The sequence below is a fragment of the Rhipicephalus sanguineus genome, chromosome 1 (genome assembly GCF_013339695.2).
Source record: "Rhipicephalus sanguineus isolate Rsan-2018 chromosome 1, BIME_Rsan_1.4, whole genome shotgun sequence".
Classification (NCBI taxonomy): Eukaryota; Metazoa; Arthropoda; class Arachnida; order Ixodida; family Ixodidae; genus Rhipicephalus; species Rhipicephalus sanguineus.
The window spans coordinates 215,952,559-215,973,081 of NC_051176.1; the positions used below are offsets into that span (position 1 = coordinate 215,952,559).

At 47.9% G+C, this 20,523-nt stretch overlaps 1 protein-coding gene across 2 annotated transcripts in view; it reads left to right on the plus strand.

Moving 5' to 3' along the window:
• The window catches only part of LOC119371819 (solute carrier family 12 member 7), a 481,180-nt gene that overhangs the window by 107,601 nt on the left and 353,056 nt on the right, over positions 1-20,523 (plus strand). The gene's annotated exons all lie outside the window — the stretch shown is intronic.

Below are 20,523 nucleotides of genomic sequence, written 5' to 3' on the forward strand. Positions count from 1 at the left end.
GAAGTGACACTTTGGTACCCCGGCGTGCATCAGAAATTGAGGCTGGTTGAGAACCAGTCTGGCATTTTTTTTTTCAAACGCGTGATTTGACTCGTTCAATGTCAGCTGTGACTACGTTGAGACAAAGCTTGAATGAAAATTCGGTAGGGATTCTACCACTTGAGCACGCAGGCGAATGAAAGCGAGCCCGATTCATGGTTTGCGTTGAGTGCACCTGGTATTACATGATTCATTTGGAAACGATCGCGTAAGTTGTCGGTTGTTGTAAAAGTAGACGTATTTTATTCCAGGTTCAATTAATCGACAATGTGTCGTTTGAGGTACGCGTATATACGCCCACATCACGAAGCGTGCATGATAGTAGGCCGATGTGACTGTATTGGGGAGTCAGATTTGTGCCAGTCCGTTTGGGACAGCGTGTGCTCGGCCGCTTCCCGAATTTTTACTTCGGCAGCCCGCAGTACTGCGACGGTTAGCGCACCGTGCTTTCGTTGGAAGGCTTTGTAGAGTGGGTAGTATTGTCCTTCTTAGAAAGAGCGGTGTTTATAGGAAGGTAACGCATATGTGAAGGAAGTCGATGGAGTGTGGTCATACATCTCCGTTGTCCTGAGTTAAAGTGAGCCAGGTGTAGATCCCCAACAAAAGGGAAAAACCGATCCTTCTTCTGGAGCTGAACGTTTTTTTTTTTTTTGTTAGTCCGAAATTCAACTTTGCAGCAGGAAACAAAAATCGTTTCAAATGTCCACCTGCGGAACATTTCATCGATGCATTGCCCACACTTGTGGCTTAGCCGTGATGATCACATTTTTAAATTCGCGTAAGCCTGCTATCATTTTGAGAGCTCTGGGACCGTTCTTGCAGCTTTTGACGTGGTTTGCCCAGCGACAGGCGTGCTACTGATGCGATCGTGAATATCACTTGCTCTCCGCGTCGGACGTTCTGGCGGCGGCGATGATCGCTGATAAGAAAGAAAGAAAAATAAAAGGGGGACGGGGTGCAGGATAGCTTGGCTTTTCGTCAAAGCGGTGCGAAAATGAAAGCGTGGGTACAGCAGAAAGGTAAGACTTGAATCGAGCGTTCGATGAGGTAATCACGCATCCTTAATTCGGGGCGAGCGTGGCGTAACGTGCACTACTTGAGGAGTAAACGATAAATGTTACAGGAAAGGTGATACGCGCTCTGTGTTGCGAGGACAAACAAGTGTCACGTCGACACTTTAGGAGGGCACGTAACAAAAAATTAACTGTTTCCACGTGCCGCCTAGTCCACCCTGCACCCTCAGCTCTATTCGAGAGAAAGCTGCTGCGATGATGCCGTCGTGCCGTTTGCCACACGCAGATAGCTAACCCTCTGTGTTGATGCCTTGCAGCATAAAAACTACCGCGCTCTTCGCAGTCAAGCCTTCTCCAACTAGAAAAGGACACAGCGGTGGTGGCGTCAGTAAATCTCGTGCATCAACATAACGTTAGCCAAGCTTATAAGAAAGAACAAAGAAGAACTGGTACAATACGCGATTATATGAGACCTAACTGATGCTATATTCGGTCATCTGGCCTCATCCGCCTCCAACGCAATTTTTTGCGCATCAATTACTTGGCTAATTAGCGAAAAAATCGTTGAGGATAAAAGCAGTAGCTTCGACTGACGTAAGCTTGAACAGTTTATATAGGCAACGTGACCTACTGCTGCAGAATAAGTCTGCCGCTGGCTCTGCAGAACGCGCTGCATCGAGGGATACTAGTATATCGAGTAAAGCGAAAAAAGTTCATGTGAATTACTGAAATTCTCAGGCATATGTAAGCTAGTGTACCTTGGGGTTCGGACAATCGTTTTAATAATGAGTCTTTAGTTGGATACACTAGGCGGTGAATATAGGAAATCGCAAAATATTCGGTACTGCGTGCGCTTAGTGGTAACCGTGTGCGTGTCCCGACTATATGCGTGCAGGAAGGTGAGGTCGTTGAAGAAAGGAGTCTGACTTTTTCACCTCCTTGTCACTAATTCGAACACTCGAACTTACTGTGCGGTACAAATGTAAGCAGTTTTACTGCGGTTATTCTTCCGTTGCTCAGAAGAGCCTAATCCGCTTTTAGCGCTTATGTTTCTTCTCTGTGGAGATTAACCAGAACTTGACCAGTTTCTCTGAAGCTGGGCACAAATTGAAATCAAAGAAGAAACATGGTTTTGGACCGTGCACGCTACGCCTGATTCGGTAAAAGCGGTTTCTGCTTTCCAAGCGCAACACGGAGGGTTCGATTCCCTGTCGCGACGGCCGCATTCAGACGCGAGAAGGCGTGTGTGTCTTGAGAAGGGTGCAAAGTGTACAAACAAAGAAACGCACTTGCTCGCAATTGTTCTCTAGCTCCCTACACTATACTGTGTCATTCATATCGGAAAACCCCTTGAAGCTATTCGAAATGCGGAAGTGAATCTTCAATTCCTGGTCAACGAACGCCTACACGTGTGTTACGGTACTTTCTCAAAAACTGGCGTAATTGACACCGCGCGTATCGTGGAGCGGTTATTTTCGGACTCTTTCATCGAGGCCGCGTCTCGATCGACTGTGATGCAAGGCAATTACATAAGGGGAGCGTATAATGAAACGTTATATTGCATTTCGCCGTCGGTCTGAACGGGAAGTTGCGATGAATAAAGAGCGAAGAGGTCGGTTCGTTAACCACTGAAAGCTTTTTACTTGTTTTGTTTTTAGTGGAGGCGTTAAAAAGAGCTTTTTTTTTTTTGTTTTCTCCTGGATGTGCTCGCATCGAATAGCCTGGGAGGTGCTTATTCGTGAAATATAAGGAAAAAAAAAAAAGGTCGGAAAAAAAAAGTTCTACCTGTTTAGGGTTTCTAGCATCGCAGTGAAAAAAAAAACGATGAAAATACGAGAGGAAAATTCAGCAACAGAGTAAAACGTTGTCAATAGTAGAAACACTAATGACATGGCACCTCTCAAGGGAAATTCAAAATAGCATATCTTTCCAGCTATATTATGCTAGCTAGCCGTCTCTTCGTGCGATACTTCGACGAAATTTAGTGTAACGAAGGTAGCCTATATAACATTTAAGTCTCTTCTGATTATGAGAATACTGGTGACCATCAGCAATAATAAAAAGAAATAAATGTTTATTAGTGCGAACCCGAACAGGAGGCTACATCGCCGCTGATTTTTGGGACGCGTTTCTGAAAGGTTGTGATAGGCGCTACATCTGCATCAAAATGGTAGGTTTTCTGTAGCATGTGACTTCAAATTTTCAGCTTGGGCATACATACGTACCTGCTAATTGAAAAAATAATTACTTGGCAGTTATTTAAGTCATGTTTCGGTGGATACTTGCGGAAGTTCTAATATCCGCCACTACTGTCACTCTATAGGGCAGAAGAAATTATCATGTTGATTTCAAAGTTCTGTCGATATTTATCTCGTGCAGCCATGGATCTGCAAATCACTTTGCAACATAGAAGTGGCTTAGTAATAATAATGATTGTTGGGGTTTAACGTCCCAAAACCACGATATGATTATGGGAGACGCCATTGTAGAGGGCTCCGGAAATTTCCCCCACCTGTGGTTCTTTAACATGCACCTAAATCTAAGCACACCGGCCTCGACCATTTTCGCCTCCATCAAAAATGCGGCCGCCGCGGCCGGGATTCGATCCCGCGACCAGCTGGTCAGCAGTCGAGCGCCGTAACCACTAGACCACCGTGGCGGGTTGAAGTGGCTTAGTAGTTAATTAGTTAAAAACAGTAAGAAACCGTTCTGGCTAATAACAGCGAGCTTTACTAACTCCTGCAGCTAGTATAGTTAGTAAGGTACACAGGAAAATATAATAAACGCATGCATGTTCTCCCTGATTAGTGGCTTTATGTTTAAGAATGCATGTAGTCATACATTCTTCCCAAGAGAGTGCCACACAAAGTTGGTACGAGTGCGCTTATTACGATTCATGGATGGGCAGGCGGCCGCCGTTCTGCGCACTGATGTCTTCATCGCGCGCGCGCTTCTAAACGCGGCCGACAAGCATGGCAGAGCATTCGATAGGTATTTTACGCTAGATAGGATAACGCGTCCGCGAAATTCCGGGCAGGGTTGCCAGATCGAAAAGGCCAGAAAATTGGCAAAACCAGCTAAAAAGTAGCCACCTTGAGCCAAGGGCAGTAAAAGTAGCCAAAAGTAGCCACGCATGTGTGAAAAACACCATCCACATTTTCATTTCAAGGACCAAATGCAAAAGCCTTTCGTCGAAAATATTAATATGTGCAGCACAAACACTTCAAGATCATAATTCCTGAGATTCCAGCTTAAATTGTTGACTTTAGCAATCATTTCATACCATGATGACGTATGTCTCGCGCTCTTGAAAGAATGACTTTTGACGCGTCTTGCATGACTTTTCTTGATATGACTAGAACTTGTGACAATAAAAAAAGGTCTACGGCATGATGAGTGCGCTCAAAATCACAGTTGCTGGCACTGAAGCATAAGCAGTTGCCACTTTCGTAATAATTTTTTCCGTGATGACGAATCCAGAATCGCAGCCCAACGTAGCCTAAGAAGTGATACAAGTAGTTCACCGGATAACCTAGAATTGATTGTTGGGCGAGTTGGTACGACATTCTAAAGAGAGCTCTAAAAAACCAGCAGACAAGAGGCAAAGGCGGCAACACAAGCGCTCTCTAACAACTTTTGTTTTTGAGCGCTAACAGCGAAGGGAACTGAGGCGCTGCGGTCGTTCAGGTATACGATGGGAACGACATGTAGTACACGGATTTGTCTGAGCTTTGTGCTTGTGGCTTAAAATAACTTTATGGTATGGCTTGCTACTACGCATTTTGCCTTCATTGGCTCGAATTTCGAAGCATCCCTCACTTTTATACGCACAGAAGACAGAGAGAGAGAGAAAAAAAAGCCTCCTCGCAAATGCACAATCGCTGCGAGTTGTTAATTCGTAACGCGATATTTTGCTCAGGAGGAATTATTCACTGAAACACTACGCCCTTTGAAGCCGGAAGGACGGCGTTTTGCGCAAGTTCATGTATTAACCGTCGTTCTCACGCCGGCAGAACTGTCCATGCACGCGGCAGACACCATAGTGCAAGAACTCCCCGCAGTAATTGTGGTGGGAAACTGTTCTGAAAGTGTCTTTCTGCGAGAAAATAAATTAAATTCTATAACTATCGAAAGTGAGTGAAAGTCGAAACTCGCATTTTCTAGCTTGGGCACGAAACTAAACCTGGTGTCCAATTTGCTGCCGCCTCAACCCTAGCGAGCCCACGATGGAGCGCTGCCTTGGTGCGCTGGCTTGGTGCGCTGGCTTGCTGCGCGATGTTTTCCCGCGCTATCATCGATGGAATTATCAGACTTATCGTGATCTAGAGAGGGCGCACCTCTTCTAGCTTCGCCGTGGTTGCATGTTGGAAGGCGTCTGCCAGTGCGAAGGCCGAGCCGAGCTGGCTAGTGGCTTCAAGCGTGTATCGTCGGAGCTAGCGTAATCTAAGTTTTGCATAGGCCGCTCAGTTAAATTGGTAAAGTGGGCAGCATCGCGAAACGTTTGTCTTGGGACGAGCGCGTGTACTGCGTGACGCTCCTCCTCATGCCGCGTTCGTTGCGGGATCCTTCGTCGGTGCTCGTCCTGTATTTTGTGAAAGCGTGCATTACGTTGGTTCCCAGCTAATTTTATCAAAGTGAGTTCAATGTAACATGCTGATGCAGCTATTATAGTTGATTTCGTGCGAACGTAATACGATGAAGAGAGGCCGAGCGCACAGGCCACTCAGGTCGGTATAGCGATCTCCGGCGCTAAAGCGGCGATAGTATTTAATGAAATATGCGGACGTGTCAATGCGGAAGTTTCGGGTAGTATAAACCAAGTGTGAGCGACTGTGCTGGGCGTTCGCACAACACGAAAGGTGCCACTTGCCCCATCGTTCCGCTGTTCGCACTTATTTTCCGCCGGCGCGTTACGACGTTGGTAGAACCTGTGCAAACGCTATTCTGAAAGAAAGCCTCATCGTAGATGCCCCTTATCCACGCGTATTAGTGAACTGCGCTATAGGCTCGTTAAACTTTCAAAAGTCGTGCGCTACGTGGTGTGGGAAGCACTTTTGCCGTGCCAAATCCACTTTCGCTTACGCTTCGAGCTTCCCCGCCATCGCTGCCGTGCGACGCATTTTTCTGCGTTCCGTACATTACGTCTAAACATGATTGAATACAAGGACGTCGCGGTATAGTAAGTGTGTGCTCAGATGTTTAGTAATTCGCTTCAAAGCTCATTTTAATGCCGTAATTCTGTGGGACTTTGCGTAATGCAGTCGAGCTGCACGATTCATCATTCGTTGAGTCCTTGCGCTGAATACCTCTGTCTTCCATCTGGCAGTAATCATCTAGCAGTGATGCAGAAGGAGAACAATGTCACTGAGATGAGCATTTAAATAAAGAAAGAAAAATAAAACAGCACTGTGTTTTTACTTGGCGTTTTGCTTTCATCTTAGCGCACTTCGTGGTTTTGACAGTAGCATGCAGTCAAAACGACTTTCTCTTGTCACTCTCTCTAATAGCAGGCGGTCATAACTCTTTCAGCTGCCAGTCAGTCGAGATGCAGCGTGTACGCATGGTCTGTTTCTCACCCGTGCTGCAAACCAAGATCGCGAATAAAAACCTAATTGAGAGTCGGCATATAGTTACGGTTGTTACTGTACAGGCACACACGGCGGTGTTGAATGGAAGCTAGAAGTTCACAATCGGTTACGTGCCCCTCCTTAGTACGACACCTTCGTTCAACATCCGGTTAAGAATTGTGTACTTAATGTAGGCCGGGAGGAAGCTCTGACGTGAAGTTACTCTGAATTTGTAGGCCGGTGTTTCATTTCAAACCAGTCGTGGCACATTCCGTCGTCTTCGAACAGTGCTCATGGAATGAAACGCGACGATTTATGGCTTAGTAATGCACGTACTTTCTTTTCCACCGGCTTAGTTCGTGTCATATCGGCCTAATTTTGACTCGAACTCAGAGCCAAGATTACTCTCAGGAAGCATAATTGTAGCGACATGACATGATTATCTCCAGCAGCTGCGCATACCAATCGTTATACTGAAGGTTCTGACGTCGCGTTTCAATCCGTGAGCACTGTACATCAGTCCTGCTCCGTGTTTGAGGTGTGCACAGTTCAGATTATGCAGTTACAAAAGTAAACGTACAGATTAAGGCTCTTCCTTCGCCCATAAGTGTCTGTGGTGAGACTTCGTAAATGTCTAAAAATTTGAGAATGGAAAACACGCACACAAGTGAAATAAAAGCGACAGAAACGCCGGCTGTCAATTCAGGGGTCGCGTAATGAAAAAAGTAAAAGAAAAACCCTACTTGCGCATGTTCCAGAGAAGGCAGTGCCAAGGCGAAACCGGCAATAATGGACACATCTGTACACTCATGTGTGATATGGTTTCTGGCATTTATTAAGCATTATCGAAGGTTGACCTATGCATGCGTTACAGACATCATACGGGGAAAGTTGTGCGGGCTTCGCCGACTGCAGAATGGCAGGGGTATCGTACAGTGCACATTCCATTGGCACCGGGACAAAAACAGGCAAGCTGCTCGTTGCTTTCTTAAAACTCATGGTTGACCCAGCACGGTAGCTCAGTGACTATGGTATTGCTCTGCTGAACATTAGGTTAGGGGTTGGATCCCGGTCACAGCTACCGCACTCCGTGGCGGCGGTATGCAAATCGCTCGTCCTCCGCGCATTGGATGCACGTACAAACCCTGTAGGTGGCCGTAATTAATCCGCTGTCCCCCAATACGCCGTGGCTTCTAAACAAATCGTCGTTTAAGCTCGTAATACCCCAGAATTGAGAAAACTCTCCGGGGTTCAGCTCCTCATCTGCGTTATACATCAACACGCAAAGCAGCTTTTACGGGCAGTGAATTGAAATACTGTTTGTTTCTTTGCTGGTTTGGCGGTGACCCAGGAAAAGTAAGCCTGCGTATCCATTACTCCGGAAGACCCATGAAAAGTGGCATTCGTATCAGCAATTTAGTTCTCTGTTCCCTGCTCGGAATGATAGTGTATAGCCAGGAAATCACTACGCGATGCCGAATCGCTTCTGCGAGCTCTCGTAGTCTTTTGAGCTTTGAAGTGATACCACGAGCCGGTAATAGAATGGGTAAGGATGCTGCAACACTCATCTTCTTTTTTCTTAGTTTCATTTTACGTTGACTCTATCTTGTCTGCTCGGCGTCAGTAAGCGCGTCAGTGAACCCGGTGTGTGTTCCTTGCTAGGTTTATTTCAACGAAAGAACATAGCAGAGCAGCCCGGCAGAAAGGTGAGGGCAACCCGTCGAGGATGCGTCTATGTGAGCGGGCCGAGTATTGCGGCTTTCTGCGCGTGCTGCACCGTTGCTGATGGAGCGTGGTTGCACAAGCGAAAACAGAGAGAACTCAGAAGAAACAGCTGCACCGGCAAAGGGTGCTGCGGAGCCGCATTAAGAACGGGGGCCAGCGCGCTGTGGGTTTCGCGCTACTGGATGAGACAACCTGCGATCACCTCGAGCACGTCGCGTTGAATAACTTTGTGGGCGTAATAAGGTTTCTCCTCCTGTCTTACCACAACCATCGTGCAATCGTTATTGCTGACTGCGATGCGATGAAAGGCGCAGTAGAGTAAAGCTAAGGAAGGATCCAGTGGGAAGCGTGCCGTCTCGCGAAGCGAGGGCTCACACGGTGCACGTTGACGGCGTCCCCTCGGCGGACTGTGCTCGACTGCACGTTCAAAACCAACGAGAAGGCGAAGTACTGTCTCGCTCATGTTCCGACAGGCCGAACAGATTCTGGCCTTGATTAGGCGTGTTTTCAGCAGGTGCTCATGTCTACGAGAACGGGATTTGCTGCTCGTGATGGACGCCTGTGTGATGAGTCGCATCACTTTGACATCTTCCCTTCCAGAGACTCAACCAGTCGGAGCGGATTCGGGTCGACGCGATGCTGCGAAAGGCGACCAAGCTCGCCCACGCACTTAAACGTGTAGACTTGATTGGTCTAAAGCTTTTTTTTCTTCTTCATGAGGTGCCCTATCCGGTCACCATGTGTTAAAAGATAACCGCGGAACAAAAACTGCATTTCAGGATCGGCGTCCAGATTTCCAGATTTCAATCATTCTCGAGATCAGTATCGATATGTTGCTCGAAACCTGACGTCTAATTCCCCTCAGAAATGACCCATATATTAAATATGGGAAAGGCCTTCTGTCAAATGGCAGTGTTAGCTGACATCTTGCTCGCATTGTGGGAATCTATTTCATGCGAAGCAGACAGCGAATAGCAGCATACGCCGGATTGTTCGCTTTGAGTCAAGTGTTACAAGGTGGTTCGGCGTCTTTAAATAAATTTAGTAGTATTGTGCATATCGTGGGCTTGCCAGACGTGTCTACTCTGGCATGTTCATGGTCCGACGTAACGTCGTCACTCACGTTAAAGCGATGTGAGTGTTATTTGAAGGAAGTGCACGCTGCGGTGCGATGACGTGCATATCCTAAGTAGCGGTCGTTGGCGTATTCGAGCAACGCTTCAGTATAGCTTGCGAAGTCAAAGTTTATTACATTTTGTTAATTCCGTCCCATCTTGAGATAATACTGCGCGCATCCGTTTGTCATCGTCATTATCAGCCTGTACAATATCCACTGCACGTTGAAGGCCTCTGCCGATGGTCTCTAATTTTCCCTGTTCCATTTTATGCCGGCAAATTTCTTAATGTCATCACATCACCTAACCTTCTGTCGTTTTTGATGGTTGTCTTAGCTGAAAATTCAAGTTATTTAATAAGTGGGAGATTCAGACCGTGTATATCTCGCAAAAGAGCTGTGTGTTCAGGGTACGAAGAAGTAATGCGCGTATCCCCGACCCTCCTCAGTGGCTTTTTCCCTGCGCCTTGTCCCGGGGATATTTCCAAATTTTAAAATCACAGAAAGGTATATGCGTACCTCACCTGTGATGGCTGTCAACCATTGCATGCGATCTAATTAGGGAATGCAGCGTGGGCCTCTCTTACTGCAGTTTGAAACTTCACGTTGTTTACTGCACGTGCAGCCTAAAATCGCAAAAAAAGAAGACTCTGCCTCTGTGGTGTGTGTGTGTGTGTGTGTGTGTGTGTGTGTGTGTGTGTGTGTGTGTGTGTGTGTGTGTGTGTGTGTGTGTGTGTGTGTGTGTGTGTGTGTGTGTGTGTGTGTGTGTGTGTGTGTGTGTGTGTGTGTTCATGCCGTTTGTAGATTGCCAGACGAGTAAATATATCAGCGCAGTATATATAGTTGAGTGCGGGAACTGTTTCGACGAGACAGAAAACCGAGCATCCCACACTCGAAACGCTGTTGCTGCTCCAAGTCAGCTTTCTTTGTCATAACGGGCTGCACTGTTCGACACGAACGCATGCTACGAAACGTTGAAGAAACGAAAAAAAAAAGAATGAAAGAAAGAAAAGGCACCCTCAATCCGAGAAAGGAGCTATAGGGTTCTGCAACATGAAACGCACTGACCAAAGCGCGGAGGCGAGGCGTCTGTTTCTAATGGCGAGTTCAATGTGCCGGTGTTGAATGGCCGGCAGTCCGCAGATGGCTGTCCAGGATAGGATGGAGCTCTGCTTGTATCCGCTGTGGAAGCCCGGCGCACCTCCTGCAAATATGACTCAAATAAAGAAGCTGAAACTAAAATCAGTAAAACAAACGCCGCACTAGATGACTTGAAAGTTGAAAATTACACTACTGCGCCACCGAATGCGTTCTTTTGTGCAAAGCACGCGTGTCGAGGTGACAAGCTACGCAACCTGACGCCACTCGTATTACCTTTAGTCATGTTCACTTGAACGAGGACCTATGGCGGTTGGGTTCTTCCTGTTCCAACGTTTGCCCATCATTTAGTAAGACAAGATCACGTTCGTAGTCGCGAACATGAGGACGAAGGAAAGAAAAAGACTGGCTGGTAGCTGCCGCTGAGCTGTGGTAAGCGAGTGGGAGGGAGACATATGGCAGGGCATGGTACAACTATATAATCGCCTATGAGGTTTAAATTATTTGGCTCGAGAATGGTCGTATCAACGACCATGTGGGGCTGTGACTTGCCGGTAAAAGTATACATATCTGCGCTCTGTCCCTCCAAATTTTCCACGAACGCAGGCGGTTGTGATCAGTATTAGGATGAGGAGCTGATGATATGCTTCATGTCGCGACATCGCTTTTGCCTGCACGCACCATCTCGGAAGTCGTGCTCATCTGAGTGCGCGCGACGAGAAAACATTTGTACCCTTACTATATTGTCACTTGTCCCGTTAATGGGGATGGCAATCGCCGGGCGGATTCCAAGGACTGGCGTCTCGGCCCTCCGAAAACGCACCACGAAAGCGCGGACAATTTAGAGTTGGTCCTTTTAGTGCGCCAGCGAACGCCGGTTGTGGTTCAAAGACCGAGTCAGAGCCGAGTGTCGATAACACAACGAAATATGTTCTCAGTTAAGGCAGTACAAACATCACAAACACATGCACACTCGGCTGCAGGTACCACTTACAGCTTCACAATATAACTCAAACGGTGTTAACACAACGGGAACTAAACAAACAGATCACACGCTACAAATGCAATCTCATGCATTACAACTATTCAAGGACAGTTAAAGTCCTAAATATTCAATGGCGTATCCAGTCCACAATTCTTGGACGGTACTTGAATTCTTCTCTTCTCGGAAACACTCACGCCAGCTCCAGCGTTGATCGTCGTAGTTCAACCGTCGTCGTAACTTGTCACGGCTCACACGGCTCACACGGCGTCGTCATCCGATTCTTCCAGATCGACGATCGACTGATCGTACACCATCATAAACACGTCTTCTTTGGCTGACAGAGCCACGCTCAGCATAACTTCACCATCCCCGGGCCGACTCACTCACTCACTCACTCACTCACTCACTTACTCACCGACTCCTGACTGCTGCTCGTCGTCGCACGCTTTTATCCCTTCTCCCCCGGTTTCCAGAAGCGTCGGGAGAGTTCTTCGGCGTGCAGTACAGCCAAGGCTAGGAAAAGGGCGAGAGCTTTCTCGTAGGTTCGAATCGCGGCGGCGTCGCTTTGCATTGCATCATGCTTCTCTTCCAGATTTTTCCAGGCTTTGCCGGGCGTTTGATCGGGTTGTCTGCGTCTGGCTCGAGTGGGTGAGGAGGATGCGGCGCGTCGGCGTCTTTGGATACGCGAACGGCCGGCGCCGTGCTATCTCGCTGCCGTTTGAAAGCGGCCGCGCGCGCGCTTTATGGACGCGCAATCTCAACGGGTTTTACTCGTCCAAAGTAATAACTGATCGGGCCGTGCGTTTCTTCTGAGTGCGTACCATTTATTCATTTTGCTCTTATACTGCGGCCTGCGGTAGCACTTGCGCGCAGTTATCCGGAACCGAGAAGCACAGATCTATACTTCACGGTCTCGCAGCTTTCGAACGCAAATACAGCGCGAAAAGCCGAATTTATTCGTGTTGCTGCGTGCTCTACGACATTGAGCTAGGGATTATTGCGCGCGTATACAGTGCTCACGCGCAAATGCAACGCGCGCTCATTCCAAAACAGTGTCTGCGCCGAGATTTCCACACAAGCTCATCAAACTCGTAGTCATATATGGGATGTCCTAGCGTGCCTATAGAACGCAGTGTTCTAGTTAGCTTTCATCTCTTCGTTGTCTTCCATTGGCTGCAATTGCGTTACCGGGGAAGCGTTCTCCTTCCAGCGACTCCTGTAGTTCCGCGCTTCTAAATATCTTGGTGCTTGGCACAAAGTATCGGGCTCTGTGCACACGTCTTAAACGGTAGGATGCCACAGATCGTGTTCCTACATTCAGGCTGTCGAAAGTTCTCGGACAGGTCGCTGCGAAGTCGAGAATGATTGCTTGCACTCGGCCTGCCTCCTCCGTTTTCGCTGTCATGTATGTTGACCGACTGGCCTAGCGGTGGTGAAGCCGGAGTCGCCCACGCACGAGGGAACCTTCAGCATTATATCGCTTGAGCGGCGCGCGTATGCGTGTCCTGCAAGCGCGAATCCGCCTCTTTCATTTTCCTGTGCTGCCCTCTGCCGTTTTGGTAGGGGTTTGGTAGGGTCCGGGACAACCGGTATTGTCAGAAGCAAAGCATCCGAGATGAGGAGACGTTTCGCGACTTTTCCGTTAGGAGAGAGCGCATGCGCCGGGTCGTCGTGAGAAAGGCGGATTGCTGCAGCCCATTGGGCCCGAGCGCGAGCATAATTCGCGGCCAGTCGCGCTTCAATTATTTGTCGTCGGTGAAAGGAACTTGCGCATCTGCATCTCTCGCGCTGAAAAGCGCACATTCAAACACTTTTTGCACGCGAAACCGCGCCTTTTCACCTCATTGGGAGCGCAGAATCCGCGTTTCGTTTTCCATGCGAAAGCAAACACTCGACAGTCGTGCGGAGCTCATTGCCGACGTGTTCCGAAGGTGACGTCAGCGCACACCTTTCGAGCTGTGCAGTCACCATGCTTTAAGCAGCCGGAAATGTTCCACGCGATTGCCTGTGAAAGTAAATGCGTGGCTCGTGTTATACGTGTTTCGGTTATGTGAAAAGCACCGGCACAAAACACAGATCAGACCACCGCACTGTGACCACTTCGCTGTGATCAGCGCGGTGGTCTGTGTTCTTCAGTTTTGTCCCATCTTATAACGCTGTTTTCTGCATGTAATCAAGACCCAACCACGCCAAATGCGTACCCTCCTGTTGTCAAGCTTTGTCAAATGGACGCTTTATGTCCATAGAGGCTGCGGTAATGGGCTGTTGTTCAAGTATCACGATTTTGAAGCTTGTTGGTCTCGGATTGAGCGACCAGTCTCAGCGGTCGCTTTTTACATGAAGGTGGATTGCGAAAACGCTCGCGAACAGAAAGTTGGGTGCCTATGGTAATTAGATGTTTGTCTTCCATGCAATACGGCGGTCCAACTGCCGAAGCTAGGAGCCAAGTCCATCTCTATGTGTGGCCGAATCAGCTTTATCGGCCGTGCCGTGCTAGCGCCCGCGCCGACAACTATACCATTAATCATTTTCGTCCTCCTCTCCTGATCTGTGCACTTTTATGATCTTCCCAAGGAGCGCGCTGCCGGAACTGCCCGCCTTAGGGAGCGTTCCTTGAAGCACGCATGAAGATGCAGGCAGGCGTTTCAACTGTGGAAGTTGCGTCGGGTCCTGCGGTGGCATATCCCTAGAGGCAGAGAGACCGTCGAGAGACGCACGGCAGTGGACAAGTGGACAGCTTGCAAACTAAGCAGCTGCTCAAGCAAATCTTGTCCCAGCTGTCTCGGAAGAGGCATGTGGTAAAGCTGCTAACGCTGCCTTTAGAGACCATGGATGCCAGTCTCAGGTAGGGCGTGACGCGATGGTGCTTAGTGATGCGGTGGTGAATAACAGAAACGTGGGATCCTGGTTAATACCCTAGTGGTCTTAGCGGAATGCATCTTTTCATCAATTCTTCTTAGCGGAATGCACCTTCAAGACGTATGTAAAATGATCAACCACCACTGTGTGGATGAATTAAGGCCAACGACGTGGATGTACTGCACGTGTTGGAATTCTCACATACTGAAACGGCGCGCGAATGTAGGCGATGTACAGTAATATGGCATGCCTTCATATCGTTTTTGCCAGCCAATAAGAATAAGTGTATTCGCTCTTAGGTGTATTTGCGCCATTTATTACTTTTTCTTTAATTCATCACATTCCGCGCGATGGTTTAGGGCTATGACAAGTGCAATCGCTCTCGTTGAGGTATACGTCATCACGCAGAGGATTTGGTACACGTATTCCGCCTATACTTCGCATGGCTTCCTTTGGGCTGCGCTCGCTCGCGGTATCGTGTTTTCCTTACGTGCGGCGCGCTCGTGAAGCCCCTGTACCAACAAATTTCGTCTTTTGGATCGATGTGACGCCAACCTTGAACCTCTTGGGCGGTCGTCGTCGCTTACGGCACGAGCGCATGCATTCGACGTTCGCTATACACAAGCGTACGCCGATCGAATCATACGCTCGACTGAGACGGCGTGACCCGGCGAATGCGCCCAAGTTCGACCGATCGAGATTATGACGGCACCGGTGCGCGAACTCGCCCGTGCGCCGTCGGCCGCTCGTTCAGTCGCGCTCGCCGCGGATACTGGCGCTAACGGTGGCCCATAAATGCGGACCGGACGTCATCGTGACTTGGCTAGGGCTGGCAACGTTTGCGACGAATCGCCGTTGTATCGATGCGTTCGTTCAACTATAGACGCCCGTGCAAACTTATAACTAACTGCCGAGCTGGACGAGTGCGGACGACCTAATCGCGCTCATCCAGGCGCGGGAAAGTTCAGATCGCCGAAGTCGGGCGAATTTTCAGTGCATTGATGCTCTGTTAGTCTTATTGAAATGTGGCGTATACTACGTATTATGAAATTTTTCGAAAGCAGAGCGGTCGTCCATAAACGCTACAGTCACGTTATAGCTAACGAAGTTATTTGTGTGGCCTTAATGCGAACTCTAGCTAATTGATTTTTTTTTTTTGCTTGGCCTTTTTGTACCCTAACGCATGGGAAACGGCACCAGTAAGTGGTTTCAGCAGCATCCGCCAGTGCGCTTAGTAGCTGTACCAGCAGCTGCCGGATAACTGCATGCGCTGAATTAACTTGCAGAAGCATAATTGACATTCACTCGGCTTGGTGGATCAGTATGTATAAGACCTTCTGTTGCTAAGTGCGAGGTCTTGAGTTTCATTCCCGGCATCCAGATTGTGCAGGAATAAATAAATAAATAAATAAATAAATAAATAAATAAATAAATAAATAAATAAATAAATAAATAAATAAATCATTCGTATACTGAGTTTCGAGTGCGCATGAAAGGACCGTTAAGGTGCAGTGTCTCATATATAGCCCCTGTGTTTCTTTTTCTCGTTAATGCCCGACACTTTATTGGCATTCGTCGATATACTGCTGTTGCCTTAGCTGAGCGAACAGGATGTGCCTTATTCCTCATCTCTGCGAAGGTCTCTTGCGTCACTGAGACAAAAGCTGCTCGATTGTCTTCTCGTGCAAACCGAAACCGCTCGTCCGTGTTGATAGGCGCCTCGAGCGCGTGCACCTGCAAGCTGGCCGACGGCAACGTCATAGCAACCGAAAAAAAAAAAAAAGTCGTGTTGCACTAAACGAGTTCATAGCCAAGAGCAGTCGCTCAGGTCTGTCTCAATTTAAGGTGCCTCGCAAGGTGCAGAACACTCGGGAGGCGTTCTTTCTCTTTTTTCTGTCTGGAGTGCAAGCGGCGGAGACGGACAGCTAGAACAGCGTTCCTTCGCCCTGATCGGCGTGTGTCCAGCGTTTCTGTCGGATGCTGGCGCTACAGCAGAGGAGTGTTGGCGTTGGACCGAAAATAGACTGGTTTCCTAGCATATTTAGAGACATTGTTTGTTTTGCCCGAGAGTGTACCGCCCTTTCTGTCGGTCTTGCCAAGGGCCGCGCTTTCCCCCGCCGTGCACTTTTCTCTTTGTATCAAGATATGGGCAACGAAAGAGGGGGATGCAGGGGTACGCGTGGACGTGCAGAGCAGAGGAGTGTACGAGCCGATATCTAATTGCCTCCACCCTTGTCTGATGTTGTCGCTGCCTCGCAGCAGTGATGGAATAGGCTGGATGTTGGCATTGTGCACAGCGGCGACGGCCCTGCATGAGCGCAGACACAGGCAGCGCAGAATTGGGAGGAGTGCGTCTTGCGAAATGCACGCGTGTTTGGAGAAGCGAGCGCCGGCGAGTATCGAATTTCGGATGGAGAGTACGGGTTGAATAGTAATGTTTATCGTGTAGGCAGCCGGGAATAGGAAAGTTGGCAGTCACTGTCCGCGCTCGTCCTTTGCGCCGGCTCACGGATGCTAGCTTGACGAAGCGACACTCGCATTTTGCAGCCCTGTGTCGACAAGTTTCTTTCCATTTGTCTGAACGAAATATTCGCGCAATTTAAATAACCCAGATCGATAATTCAGAACGATTTTTTTTAGATTTTCCATGATTTTGTCGCAACATTTCTCCTTTATTTGTTCCCGCAGTATTTTTGTCATGTAGTACAGTTGAACCCCTCAATATAACGAAGGCCCTCAAGGAGGAAATCTTCGCGACAACGAAGAAATCTGGCGTCCCCGGCGAACGTCCATGGAGTTCAACGCATTTGCCCCTCTCGATAGCGAAGAGATTTTAAAAAGCACTCCCGCAATAACGAAAGTTTCTGGTAGCGATCCGCAACATTTTTTTTTTCAACCCAGGAGCTAGTTGGGAACCCATAAGTTTGAAAATTGCAGCAGCGCTCATTCAACAAGTCGGGCACGTACGTTTCCGCCAACAAGCGCCGCTGCGACCATTGCTGTTTACATTCGGTCGGATGTTGATGATAACAATTAGACTGATGAGGATGGTGGTGATAGCCACAACTTCAACAAGACACTGTTGAACTGCACGACTTTTTGTGTGCTGACGCCCACCAGATCGTGCACGAAGAGTTCAGCGACGACGCTTTCGTCAAAGGTGTGCGCAAAGAATATGAGGGTGACGACGAGAGTGAGGAAAGCAACAAAACGTAAGAAAGGCAAGTAGGCTCGCGCGAAGTTCTTGATGCTCTTGAAGTCATTTCCCATTTTCTGGGCGCCCACGACGACGACGAAGGTATGCAAAGCTTACTAAACTGTGGAGGCTCGAGCCGTCAAGCTCCTTCAAGGCAACGTGAAACAGAGCCCGATAAGCGACTTCTTCAAGTAAATTTGGTTGTGCGGAGTAGTTGGTGTGCGTATTTTTTCTATTTTCGCGGCAACGAAATTCTCACGATAACAAACAAAACTCGCGCTTCCCCGGCGATTTCGTTATTGAGGGGCTCGACTGTATATGCACCTACAAAGCCGATATTGTGAGTTTATTCCTCGTATAAGAAACCGTGCGTTAATTTATAAAAAAGCGTTTTTTATAATCCTGCGTTTTTTTTTAATGTAGCCTCATGGTCAAAAATAATGCCATTTGAAACGGACGCGAATAGGCTATCACCTTCAGATTAAAGAAAAAGTTGTTTCGTAGAAATGGCATAAGGAAATAATTTTTGGTAAATTTTACACGACACAGTTTCACCACACTCACGGCGTCTGAATACTTTTTCCCGAATAATATCGCTTGATTAAATACTTCGCACATTCACATAAAATAGCAGGATATATAGCAGCAACTATATATATATATATATATATATATATATATATATATATATATATATATATATATATATATATATATATATATATATTGCAGTAAATAACGCTGGCCCCGGTAGAATAAGGAACAGGAGAGTACGACGCACGTTGATTTTTCGCGGTATATTTACTGACGTTTCGGTTAGTGGACCAGCCGAAACGTCAGTAAATATACCGTGAAAAATCAACGCGCTCTCCCGCGTTTAGTTTTTGGTTTCGCCGCTGAATTTGGGTGAATTTCATTACCTCGCACTAAAGGCCGCATTTTCGAAATCTCAAAGCTGCAATGGGTTCTTCATATGAAGGACTTCAATTCTCCGACGTGATATAACGGCCTAATTCCGCTAATTAAAAAGGTTATTCATCAAACTTTCTTAATTACTGTCCCAAATGATGTCTTTAGCTATCTTAAGATGCCCGCGGCTACAGGATAAGTAATTGTGAAGGCATCGAACAAATATCGCATTTCCTGGATTTCTGAGGATTTTCGGACACATTTCTTGTAACACCCTGTACACTATATAGACTGTGTACGTTACGCCGGTGTCTTACGATATTTTCGCGCGCCTTTCGTTTGTTCACGAGCCAGCCAGGCTTATATATACGTTGGTAACCGTTAACGCCTTCTCTCTCTCTCTTTTTTTCGCCTCGTTTCGTACCGATGATCCCTGGGAAGCCTTTGTCTAGGTCCGATGAAGCGCGCGCTCATCCTTTTGTACTCGTCGTGCAGTCAGCATTGTCCAACCTCTCCCCTCTCCCGAGCAGCTCTCTTTTCTTCGTCGCCATGGATTTTCCATCTTGTCGCCTTGGCAGAGTGCCTGCACGCAGCTCGCCTTTGTATCGCGTTCAGCCTGGCATGTGTGTTGTCGTTTTCTTCTTTTGCTAGCGACGTTATAGTTCGGTGTTTAATGTAGAGATGTCGCGCCGACCGCTCTTTTCCTCCGTGGCCGGGCCTGAGGGAAAGCGTGGCCTCGAGTCTCATTACCATGCGTACTCCTTGACCTCACGCATGAAAGAAATGGAGGCGCGGTGGGAGAGGGAAAAAAAGTCAGGCGAACAGCTCTCTAGTGGAGCGAGGGAAAAAAAAAAAAAAACGTGCATCCCTCGGTTTCTGCGTGCGCCATTTGCTCCTTTGCGTCCGAGCTGTCTTTCCTTTCTTTTTGCCTCTTTTGGCGGGACCACAGCATGCTGCGAGGACGCGTGGCGCATTGCAGCTGTTGCTTGTGGCGCAGCGCACCACGAGACATCAAAGGCCGTCCATCCCGTTGAAAGCCGTGCTAATTAACGCGGTTCTCTCCTTACGCCGCTCATGTGACCGGTCCCCGAGATCCCGGCGCCTTTCTTTTTTATTTGCCTGCCATTACTCTCTGGCGCACCTGCTCGTTTGGACGTTGGCGTTGTCCGCCGAAAGTTTCCCAGTTTCCCTCGCCTCGAGGGAAACTGGGAAGCCGCGCGGAAGCAGCTCTTCGGAGAGCGTTTCTTGTCAACTAACATTAAGACGCTCTGAAGCGCACGGCGTGCAACGCCACATGTCGGCCGGATAATCTTCAGGGCATACTGCTGTTTTTGTTTTTTTCCTTTACGCTTTGAAAGGCGTTCGTTCGGTTCTCTTGCGTGTGCGCGTTCACTTTTTTTTCGTCCTGACTATTTCTTTTCTCGTGTGTTTTATTTCCTTCCTAGAATCCCCTTGCATCGCTTTTCTTTTCTAGCTTTATCTTTTTTTTTAATATGTGTAAGAAAGAAAGACGGCGTCACTGAAAATGCAAACTGATTTCTTTCTCGAGAGTTTCCTTAGTTGTTTTAATTGTCTGGCAAGCTAGAAACGCCTCACTACACCTGCACCTGAAAAAATCCTGCTCTGGAACGTGTCGCTATTCTTTCTGACGATAAGATACGCCGCCGCATGTACGTCTTCTCGTTGTCTTCTTGGCTGTCATCACTCGATGTGTTCCTTACTTTTTTTTTTTCATTCCCACATCATGGCGCATATAGGGAGAAGAAAATGAATGGCACCGCTGATAATGCCAAACTGCACTTCAAAGCACGTCAGCGAGTTGTTGTTTTACTAATGTCTCTTCTCACTGCATGCCGAAGAGGGAAAGTGCATGTTTTGTAATTAATAGCTGTCTAAGCGGTGTCCTTTCGCACTAGTTAGCCACGTTTCGAAGCATGCTTGCTCGCGCCTGACGGCACTTTTAACTCCTAAATGTGTTTCGCAGGGAGATATGAGGAGTGTGATAGAGATATGAGGAG